The sequence below is a fragment of the Macadamia integrifolia genome, chromosome 12 (assembly GCF_013358625.1).
Source record: "Macadamia integrifolia cultivar HAES 741 chromosome 12, SCU_Mint_v3, whole genome shotgun sequence".
NCBI classification, from domain to species: Eukaryota; Viridiplantae; Streptophyta; class Magnoliopsida; order Proteales; family Proteaceae; genus Macadamia; species Macadamia integrifolia.
In genome coordinates, this window is record NC_056568.1 from 2,102,988 (window position 1) to 2,114,756 (window position 11,769).

At 33.8% G+C, this 11,769-nt stretch overlaps 1 pseudogene; it reads right to left on the reverse strand.

Annotated features, from left to right (window-relative positions):
• On the reverse strand, nt 1-3,963 carry LOC122057930 (annotated as a pseudogene).
• Between the last annotated feature and the right edge of the window lie 7,806 nt (nt 3,964-11,769).

The window sequence follows — 11,769 nt, forward strand, 5'->3', positions numbered from 1 at the left end:
TCAGTCTGATATACAAATTATCCATATCTATAGACATCAAAAGAGCAACATGATAGCAAATTTAAACAAACTTTCTAATTGTCATTATTATCACCCAGAAGGCCACGATCATTGAAGTCCTTAGTTGTTAGCACATTTCATCTAGCTCTCCACTTGGTCTTTCCTTTCGCAACCACACCTCCATTCTCAAAACGCAGAAAATGGAAGCACTCATGATGACCACCTCCGCCAGCACCCACCAAGTAGTAGTCATCATCAGTTGCTTGACTAGTTAGGGACTGCAGCGCATCATCCACCCTACATTCCCTCCTGTACTCTATTTTCATCTCATAAATCTCATGGCTCTTCAACATCGATATGGGAACACTCTGCATTAATGTCATCCAGGGATTCAATGTCAAAGTAAAACTTCATAAGAAAACATAAGAAATGCCTCTGGGGTTTCAACCATTTCCTTCTTTTCCAGGCTAGATTTGGATGAAGGTATTGAAATATTGGGAATCGGATTATTATCGGTTTTTGTTGATATCGATATGATTTCGATATAGATTGATCCTATCAGTTTGGATTAGGTTGGTTTTTTAACTAATTTTCAGTCTGAAAAAAAAAAAATATATATATATATATATATACTATTTTATTTTGATCAAAAAACAAATATCCGATCCAAGATCTTCAGGAGAAAGTATCAGCTGATACAAATACCGTCTGACACTTTAAGTAGGGGTATCAAAGCCTATTTTGAATCGATAAAAGCGATCGAACAAATAGAAACCAAAACGAGTCTAATCAAACTAGATCAAAATCAAATCGGACCGCATCTAAACCAATAAGACATCAAAACCAACTCTAAAAAACCAGATCAAAACTTATAAAACCCGATAAGAAATCAATAGGAACCCAAAATACATTTAAAAATATACATTTTTTTCCATAGTTCATGAAAATATTTATATGATAAATAGAAACAAACCAATAATAAACTGATAAGACAAATCTAATCGAAATCGATGCACCTTTATTGGTTTATGTTTTGATTTCGTTCATTCTCATATGAAAAACATGAATCCAAACCAAACAACCGACACATTTTCAAGGTTAAAAATGAAAAGGTGAAAAACCAACAAATCAAGAATCTAACCCTCTTTCAATGTAAATAATCCACATTTTGTCACTGCCAGGAAATTTTCCATGGCCGCTTTCAATGAATGAGTTTATATTTTGGAAAAAAAATCTAACCTCAAGCATCAACCCAATATATTTCACATTGTTCACGTGCTGATTGGCATCCAAATCATTCCAACGAGGCTGTAGATCATTTAAAGAGCTTAAAAAGTCATTATTAAAGAAGTAAAATAAAATACCAAAGTGTAAACTTGATAGATATATCCCAATAATTAATCTCATACTTACGGTTAGACCTGTTCGAACACAATCCATTCTGTTGGCATCAAACTTTGTTAATGATCTACTGCTATCCTCATGATCATCTGGAATAGGAATAGGAGGACACTCTATGTAGTGAGTTTCCATTTCTCTTCTGACCTCCTTTGGAATTTTAGATAGTTTTCTTGTTTCCTTATTCATCGTCATGAACGTACTGGTTAATATCAATTTCAAAATAGGAATTACAACCAGATAAAAGGCATCAAATTATTCACACACACACACAAAATAATAATAATAATAATAATAATAATAATAATAATAATAATAATAAATAATAATAATAAATAAATAAATAATGAAAAATAAAAAATAAAAAATTACATAGATAAGCAATACCTAATTAATTTTATAAAACAGTAGCTTAATTGTAAGTTCATGAATATTGAAATGAAATTACTAATCCAAACCTCGTAGCTCGCGCGAAATTTTTCCAGTTTGACGATCACGAATAATCCAATCAGTTCGCTGGCCATTCTTTTCAGATGCAATTAACCAATTATTAACTTGTACTTCGTCACCCCTTCAATTCAATTAAAAAAAAAAAATTGAAAACGTTATCTATGAATGATTAATCATGTGTTAAATTTTAAAATCTAAGTTATCAACTATCCCTTGTCAAAACAACAGTAAGAAAAATATCAAAGGTTTACTTGTCAAGAAAATTTAGATCACATTTGATCAGCCATGTGACAAGTGTAGCATTTAAAATAAGTATGTAAAAAGTTTCTTATCAGTATGTGTAGGAATTGAACTCCCATCAACTACAAACAAAGGCAATAAAACATTTTGTATCAACAACCATCGTACTCATTTAAAAAACAAGTTGGACAATACCCATCTATATTTCCTTTCTTGTTGTAAATGATTTAGTCATTTTATTAAAAAGCAAGTATAATTTTTTTTATTGTTAAATTCACCACTATGTGCTTCTTCACTACAAACAAACAGAAATCTAAATGGAGAATGTACCATTTAGATTACGTTTTTTGAAGCTTTTGTATATATCTATTTTTATCTATATATATATATATATATATATTTGTGACTTTTTAGCCAAAAAGAAAGAAAAAAAATGAAGAATGTATACCACACTGAGCCAGACAATGGACCCATCGAAAGGGCAGATCAGAACCCAAAGATGGCCCACTGAGTCACTTTATTATTACTATTAATCTATTAGTATTATATCAAGATGACTGAGGTACGACGGTCAAACTATTGATAATGAAGTTAACAAAATGATTTTTTTTTTAAATAACAAAATGATGATTTCATATGACGCACTACTTCCCTAGATGAGTGATGTCATCCTTTTGTCTTATTTGCAATCATTAAGAATAATGTATATTTTTTTTCTGGTGAGAACAATATTGTATCTAGGAAGGAGAAATGACCACCTTTTCTCTCCCCTGGGAGAATAAAAATCCAAACCTTTTGGATGTTCTATCTACATTGGTCCCTATGCGAAGAAACCTATAGGGAACCATAAAGTATTCCAATCCCAAATAAATTTTTCCCTTAAAAAAAACAAGGTTTTGATAGATCAGCCAAAACATCAAACATGACCAATTAATATGAATTTGACATCAAATTTATTGCATAATCTAGACATATGAGGAAGTGGAACCAAGACATAAACAATTTTACTTAATTCTACATTCCTTATTTTAGCCATACAAAATACTTTGTGTAAAAAGAAATTATGACACATATTACCATTTAATTACTAGTGGAAGCATGTCTCATGGAAACATGGACCATAACTTTTGACAAATCACTGGGTCATGAGAATGAATATTTATTAATTGTGAAAGAGCAGATTAGTGGAGTTTAAAGGTTGCACAAGAAGTAAAGAATGAAGACCAAACAATTAAAGTGGTAAAAAATTATATAAACTCCTCTCCATCTTTCACTTGTGATAAAATAACTATATATGCAATCTAGTGTTGAGAGGCTCTCCATGGATGCCTGATTTTTCATGTGGTAAGATAAAGATAGGAATGATGTGACAGATCATATGTTAAATTTCATATTCAAATTCAACATTATATCCAACCCATGTATATTCATGCATTGTACTCTGATTAATATTGTCTACTTCCTATTTTACCGTTTGTCATTTAATTTTATCATATTCATAAACCCTTTGAACTACCAAGAAGGATAGTGATCCACAACAATATGTCCAAGCCATCTTTTAGAATCCCCATACTCTTAATATGATTTAGAGCTGTTTCCTGCACATTATTAATACCACAGGGAGGGACTTATATGATTAGAACATAATGTCAATAATATGGACTAAAATCTAAATCAAACCTGTAACAGATTCATTAAAGTCTCTATGGTTGCCGTGCGATTAGGGCCCATATCGTAAGATCTAATAGTGAAGTTCTCACAGAAAATACGCCTATCCTTCCCAAACTCTCCAAGAGCAAATGGGTCAGCAAAGGGCTCTTCCCTCTCCTTTCTGTCAAATAGCTTCCTTCCATCTTCAAGATTGTCCAACTCCATCGTTTGTGGAAGTCGCTCTAGCAGAAGAAGAAGAGAAGAAGAGACGAAGACTTCATTCCATGAGTACCCACTCTTCGCCGGAGTAGATCCAGAGATGGAAAAAGCAATGTGATGCCGGCGATAAAACTAAAACACTTCTATTGTATCTGAACTTCTGTAAATCCTTGAAGTTGACCTGCTTTTATAGAGCCCACTTGCCTTGGCATTTTCTAATTTCATATTCTTATTCAAATCCTTAAATTTGGTAAATTCTGTTGGACTTTAATTCTTTGTTTTGTCTCATCTTATGAGCTTTAATAAACTCGCATGCCGTGGTTTTGAGCGTATTGCCCTGCGTTGAAGATGCTCAAGTTCGCACTTCCATTGGTTGCATGCATGTTCTGATATGTACCTACTATAGCGGGTAGCATTCTCTTATTCTTATTTATTTATTTATTTTTTTTTATAAAAAATGGAAAACATCTTTTTTTCATCAGAACATAAAGGACACATAGTGTAATAGTTACAAGCCTCAAACAAACAATTGTATAAATCATTGACAAAGCTTTTCTAACTAGAGAGTCAACTATCGTGTTAATCTCCCTAGAAACCCTGTCAAACCTACACTCACTAAAAACGCAGCAAGGAATGTCAAGAGGGGTTAATTGGATTTTAGCAATATTTAATCTAATAAACATATTATGATAATCGTGTATCCAAAAAAGAAAGAAAGAATAGATGACATAATTAAATTAAGTGCCATGGAGGAAAAATGTAGCAAGGAATGTAAAGCACTCAAAAGATTTATAGTGGTTTGGATCCTTGATCCTACATCCACTCCTAAGGTCCATCTAAGGCTTTTTCATGTGAAACTTTCTTTTGCTACTTTTTTTTTCTTCTCTTGGTTACCAAACATACATTAACTTTTCTACTTTCTCATCATTTCATTCCTTTTCTTCTCTTTTCTTTTCTTTTCTTTTCCAAATTCTTTTTTCTTTTCTTTTCTTCTTTGGCTAAAGAGAAGAAATGGTGAGAAAATAAAAAGAGTATGTATGTTTGGTTACCAAGAGAAGAAAATAAAAGAAAAGAAAAAAATTCAAAAAAATTTGAATTTTAAGAGAGAGATAGACATATAGGGAAATCATTGTATAATCATTCATTTTTTGTCTTATTATGTTTTCATATTTTCTCATGTTTTCTTGTGTTTTTGGCAAGAAAATTTTTGGGGGAGCAAAAGAAATTTTTTTTGAATTTGAAAAGGGGAATCTTCTCATGGGTGAAGACATAGCAAGTGCAAATAAAAATTCTTAATCCAAAGAAAAAAGTACAAAAATTGTACTTTTTCTTTTCTTTTCTTCTCTTGGCTACCAAACACAGCCTAAGTGATTCTTTTCAACTAGCAAAAATCAGACCCTACGTCCAATCATTATCCTTTGAATTAGCACTTGGATCACTCTCAAGGGTTTCTCACTTAGCTATAGTCCTTCGATCTAAGTACTTAGGCCAACAGCTAAGGATTTTTTTGACCAACAAACAAAGAGCTTCTAGAAGCTTACAACATTTTTCAGAAAACACATACTTCTTAACAAGTCAGGTAATTGAACATGTTGAAGCACACTGAGCTGATTATAAGACTTTAAATAAACTTAGAAAATAAGTGGAAGTGTTGAATGCATGTTCAAACTAATCTTCCTCTTAGTGGAAAATATTACATATAAAACAAACTTCATTAAAATAAAACTTTAAGTGGAAACCATTAAATTTTAACTATACTGGAAATCATTAAAGCAAAACTTAAGTGAAAATCTTTGAATACAAACTTGAAAATATTAAATATTAAAACAAAAATTGATGTTCAAATATGAGAAAAACAAACTTTTAAAGAAAATTCAAAAATTGAAATGAAATCCTATAGTTAAAAGTCCAATTGATGTTCTTAATATAATATTAAGAGAGGTCAACATCCCAAACCTTGGAGCACTAAATACCGCAACCACAGAAGACCTTAAGTTACTTTGGTCATCCATAAGGCAGAGAATTTAAAACCATGTTCACTATTTGAGATTTTTCTTTCTGATCTTATGGATATCAATATCAAGATTACATTTGATTTGACACTACTAAACATCAAATCTTGATCCTTGAAAGACTCCATCAAAGAGATTAGTTTTGAAACTCTTTGTAGCCTTTTCACTTTGACTACCACAACTCTCCACGATATACCATATGCAACAATTCTTCATCAATCCATCATGCTACCTTTTGCTTTGTGGAACCCTCTCAACATCTTAGATTCTATCTTTCTTATAAGACATTAATACGCATATTTAAAACACTAAAAACACATTATTGAAATAATATCTTCATTTAGATTTCCAGATTCGTTTTTCAGAAAGATAAGTGGCTGGGTGATTACACAATTGAAAATTTTATCCCTTCATTGGGGACCCCGAAGTTGATTCAAGAACTATTTTCTTTGTGGAAAAGAAAATCAGTGATCTTTCATTTGAAATCCATTTGGATGGTTGCAAGGATTATTATTTCTTGTAAATATGTGACTAGGGATTACAATATCATTATCAAAGTAATTTTTAGGTCGCCTTGAGGCCTCACAATCATCTCTTTATAGTGAAGCATTAAGAGTTTATTATTTCAAAGAAGTTGTGATTTCTTGTCTCTTCTTGTAAATATGTGACTAGGATTACAATGTCATTTATGATTGGGTAAAGCTCAATATTGATGAAAGTGCCATTGGAAATCCGGGTCATGATTTCTTGTTCTTCTTCAAAGGCAATTCCGCAAATGAGGTGATGTGGTAAACTTTACTATGATTGGGTAAATCTCAATATTGATAATGTGCCATTGAAAATCAAGTCACGCAGGGCAGTAGGATTTTAGAACTTCTCTATTCTCCCTCTAAAGTTTTATTTAGTGGGAGTGGCTAAAACTTGTGCAAAATTTTCAGATTTCTTTAAGGGCTGAAATTTGCATTTGAAATTGGTCTAAACAAGATATGGGTAAAATTGGTCTAAACAAATTCGGCTCTTTATCCTATTTACATATTTTTCTTATTTTTAATATAGAAATTCGAATCTTCTAACAAAAATAAATGTGATGTAGCTTCAATGGTGTCATATATCAAATATTAATTTACCTCCCTTGGAGTTTTTTTCAAAAGTGGCTTTTATAAATACTTTCATAAAGTTTACATCTTAAGAATCTCCCATTGTTAGCGTGAAATCAATATGTTTTAGACTCATTAGGTAGGAATGCCTTGGTGTCTGTGGCTTCAGATAATTAGGGTTTTCTATCTTCTTTTACATGGAGGATTTCAGGTGGGATTTGAAAGAGAGACTTCAATACAAATTTTGTTGAGTTAATTACTGGAAACTTTTAAGAATGTACATTGAAGACCTTCTTTATTGACCTGGACATTTCAAACAAAAAACTCAAAAATAAAAAATAAAAAAACAAATCTACAAATGAATAGATCTTCCTATGGTAGACTACTCTTTTGTCTTTTAGTGTTCTACATTCTTTCCACCATTTCTTTTAGTCGCACATTCATACATAAAAGACTTACCATAGAAGACTTGTCCTGTCTGTTATTAAAAGACTTTCAGTTTATTATTAAAAAAAAATGTCTATTATTAAAAGCCTTGTCGGTCAATTAATAAAAAAAGTTCAATCTTTCATAAACAACGTGTTGCACAACACTCATGTTTTTTGACCAATTCCCCAATGAGTAAACAAGGGATCTATTTTTTTTTCATTTTTTTTTTTTATCTTTTATTTTGGTTTGAAACGAATAATCCACATGGCAAATTATGCCCCTTTGCGTGGTCCGTAGAAAAAACCCAACAAATTTGGGACACTCATGATTTTAAAAATTACCAAGATTGGGTGATTGATCCACCTATCAGTGGGGTTGGTAGCCTAATAGTGAAAATGCCATCAATTTATCATTGTTCGAGTCAACTGGTTGTGGGTTCGAGTCTTAGCATGTCCACTATCACTCATTAGTCCTGTAGAAACTCTGGGGGCTATAATCATTGTCATGGAACACCCTTTTATAGTTACAAAATAAAAATTGATTAATTCACCTCTTAATAAAATAATGATGATGTCTTTTGTTATTGGTATGTCAAATAGACAAATATGAACAATAATAACGACCTAGCTCTTTTTTATTTTTTATTTTTTTAATGATAGGAAAAGAACCCAACTTTTAGACCTACCAACCAGTGTTAAAAAATAAAAAAAATAAAAAACCAGTGCTTTGTTTGTAAGTATATATCCACTTTTATATATTTACATGGATGGGAAAAATTTTCCCAAGTCCAATGCTTTGAATTTTTTTGGTAAATAGTCCACTGCTTTGAATGGTCAGCATTGAATTCTGTTTTCTGAATAATAGTTTGGCATTTTCTATGCATCACTGTGACTATTAAAATTTACCAATTCATTATAGGCCGTACGATAGAATGGAAGAACCTATGGGATTGAGGGCGTCAGATTCATCCAACAGAATGTCTCAGGCAAAAATGGTCAGTTAAGATGGAAAAGTTCATGAATTTATATTTTAGTAGAATTCTTTTTGTTTCTTATAAAAATAATAATAATAATAATAACAAAGGTTCTCCGAATCTACAGAATAGGTTATACCAATACATTTATTAATTTTATTTTAAAAAGAAAAAAATAATAAAATAATCATGTGTCGAGGTGTACAATTCATTTTACATAATCACATCAAATACATGGTCGATAAGGAACCAGTGAACTCTCATAGACTCGAATTGGCCCGGATGCAGTTGACTCTTATTATTGTAAAATCTAAAGCGTCTGCATGAGTTAGTGCAAGAGAAGGATATTAAAAAGCTGAGGTTGTTGCAATGAAAATGAGTTTTCAGGTATCTTTTGAAGAATGGAAAGTTTGTGTTTTTTGAAACCAGAGGGATATTGTCACGCCCCAGTCCCATAGAATCGGACTGGTGACTAGGTTTCTTCTGGGTAACCCAAAACCGTAAGGATCATTTGATACAGTAACCATAGCACAACAAGCCATACAAAAACAATGGAGTATAATAATACAAATACAATGAAAGTCTTGTCATAAATGTTAATCTGTAATTCTCACATACTCTTGATACCCAAATTGTTATACATAAAATATTTACATGTGGGCCCGTAGGCATGATATTTACATAAGAAATAGCAATTTAAATATCGAGAGCACTAAAAAGGAAATATACCAAAAATAATCAAAAAGCATATCAACCAGAATCTGTCACTATTGCCCAACAACACAACTCTCACACAGGCAGGCCGTGGTCAAATTCATCAGGGACCCACCAATCCCCCACAGGGGTTTCGTCAGTAGGACCCAGCACGGGTTCCTCTACTGAATAGCCTGCAAAATAATCTAAAAATGTGTGTATACGAGGAGTGAGCTCACTAGCTCAGTAAATGGAAAGAAAGACGCATACAAGCACATGCAAAACAAATGATACTATATGCATGAGAATCATTTTAGTCATATTCCACCTAAACAAATCATTCTAGGTCATAGGTAACATTCTACTCACAACCACAGTGCGTGTATGCCTCGGGTCCGAGACGTATTCTCCATCCCGCGATACGCCCATAGGATTGTTGGAGAAGGCCAGTAAAAATGTAAATCGTGGTCGAACCATAATAGAAAAGTAAATCGTGGTCAAACCACAGTAAAAATTAAAAGCAAATTAAAAGCAGTACGATTGACCCTCTGAATATATCACCAAGGTTTCAACTATCCTAATGATCACCCAGGCATACTTCTAACCACTATGGCGGTCTATAATTGACGTTTTCCCCCAGTGATAACCCAACACATAAACCCCTATTAGGAAAGGTCGTAGCACGAGGGTTTATGAAATCCTAACCACATGTTCTTACATGAGATAGGACAACTGCATAGTTCTTCCGTGTCCCATTCCACGATGAACCAATGCATTTGTTTCCAAGTCGACTACAGTATCTATTCTAAAAAATCCCACACAAGTTTGGAAAATCGGTATTATATATATCACGTAATAAATCCATTCTCAAGATGCAACATACAACAATGCATATAGAATTTAAGATTTAACATGTTCAGTTCTAATTGCATCATTTAATCATCAACAATATGCATGAGAATGAAAATCAGAATGTCAATATAGTTCATGAATGCAAAGGATGCCAAAAAATTCCATAAATTAAGAATCAAAGTCATCACCCCACTTACCTATTTTCGTAGAAGAATCGGCACTTGCGGTACGGGTAAGATCCGGAGTGAGAGGATGAGTTTCTTGAATCCTAGCACAGATAAAGGATTTAGAAATATGTATAAATTGGGATCATAAATGACATAGGATATAGTCACCATGCAAATAATAGTGTAAGGAATGTTGTCGACGAATTTGGATTCAATCAGAGCTCATTTGGGCTCCAGGTAAGTCATACAGGTGGGTCATATAACCCACCAGTGAAATCTGCAAGACCGACGGGTCATACAGGCAGATCAAGAACCCACTAGTAGAACTAGCGGCATAAGAGTGACTGATAGGTCACACCGGCAGGTCAGGCACCCGCTGGTCTCACCCGCCAGTAGAACCCGAGGGCTCATGTGTGACTAGTAGGTCTTCACCGACGGGTCAGGCACCCATCGGTCTTGATTTTACTGTTTTTCTTCCTTCTTCCATTCCAACACTTGGAACTCCACTGGGGTGATTCCCACATCATCTCCCACAGCATCTAAGCTTTATCTACTGGATTTCATCATGGATCTAAGACAAATACAAGATTTAGGGAAGAATCATACCTTTGCTTGTAAAAACCTCAAATCTTGAAACCCTTTTCCCCAAACTCAAATGCCACTTCAATAACCTCCAATATTTGTTCCTCTCCTCAAATACTTCAAAGAAAATCACACACAATGGCTTTGTTACCCTCTAGACCAAACAAATACAAAGAGGGTTTCATCAAAGCTCAAGATTCATGGTGTTACTTACCTTAAAATGAAGATCTCAAGTCACTGGATACTATTCCGGCAACGAAAAGGTGAGGTGCGGCTCCGGAATCCAAGGGGTGAGCCTCCCTTCCTTCCTTCTCTCCTTCTTCCTCTTTCTCCCTCTTCTTTACTCCTCTCACCCACTTTGCTAAAAACCGTAAATGAGGGAGAGAGAGAGAGTTATAAAGGCTTTTTATACCCTAGTGTTATAAATATCTTGTAAGGCCTGTTTGGTTTTGTCTCTTTATAGATCAAAACACATTGAATTACATTTTTGGGCGATGTAGCCGACATCTTTGGGCATACAAGACCTCATTACGACGAGGAGGTCAAAATGCACGAGCTCATCTAAGCCGAGCATGCTGGGGTCCACAAAACCCCAACAGGTGGTCGCACTGGTGGGCTTGCACCTACCAGTGACACCCATCAGTTGGCCAGATAAGCCAACCTTGCTGTATTTTGGAGGAAAACAGAGTTTTAACATGTATTTCATTCCAGCCACATGTTGTGGGTCAAGTTTCTATCATTCAAATACGTTAGTGTACATTTCCTATTCATACATGGCCTTGTGATATATGCAATGGCATAGCTTAGGCATGCGGATCATCTCGAGTACCGGCTCAATCTCATCTGGTCACCCGGCATTTGACGTCACCATTGCCATCATGAACCACAAGGCATCGACATCAACCCGTTCTAGTTCAGACCTTATAAGTCCAAACCGAACCAACTGATCAATAAACTAGGGTTTAAAGAGCAAGGCTCTACATCTACCCCCTCCCCTCTTTAAAAAT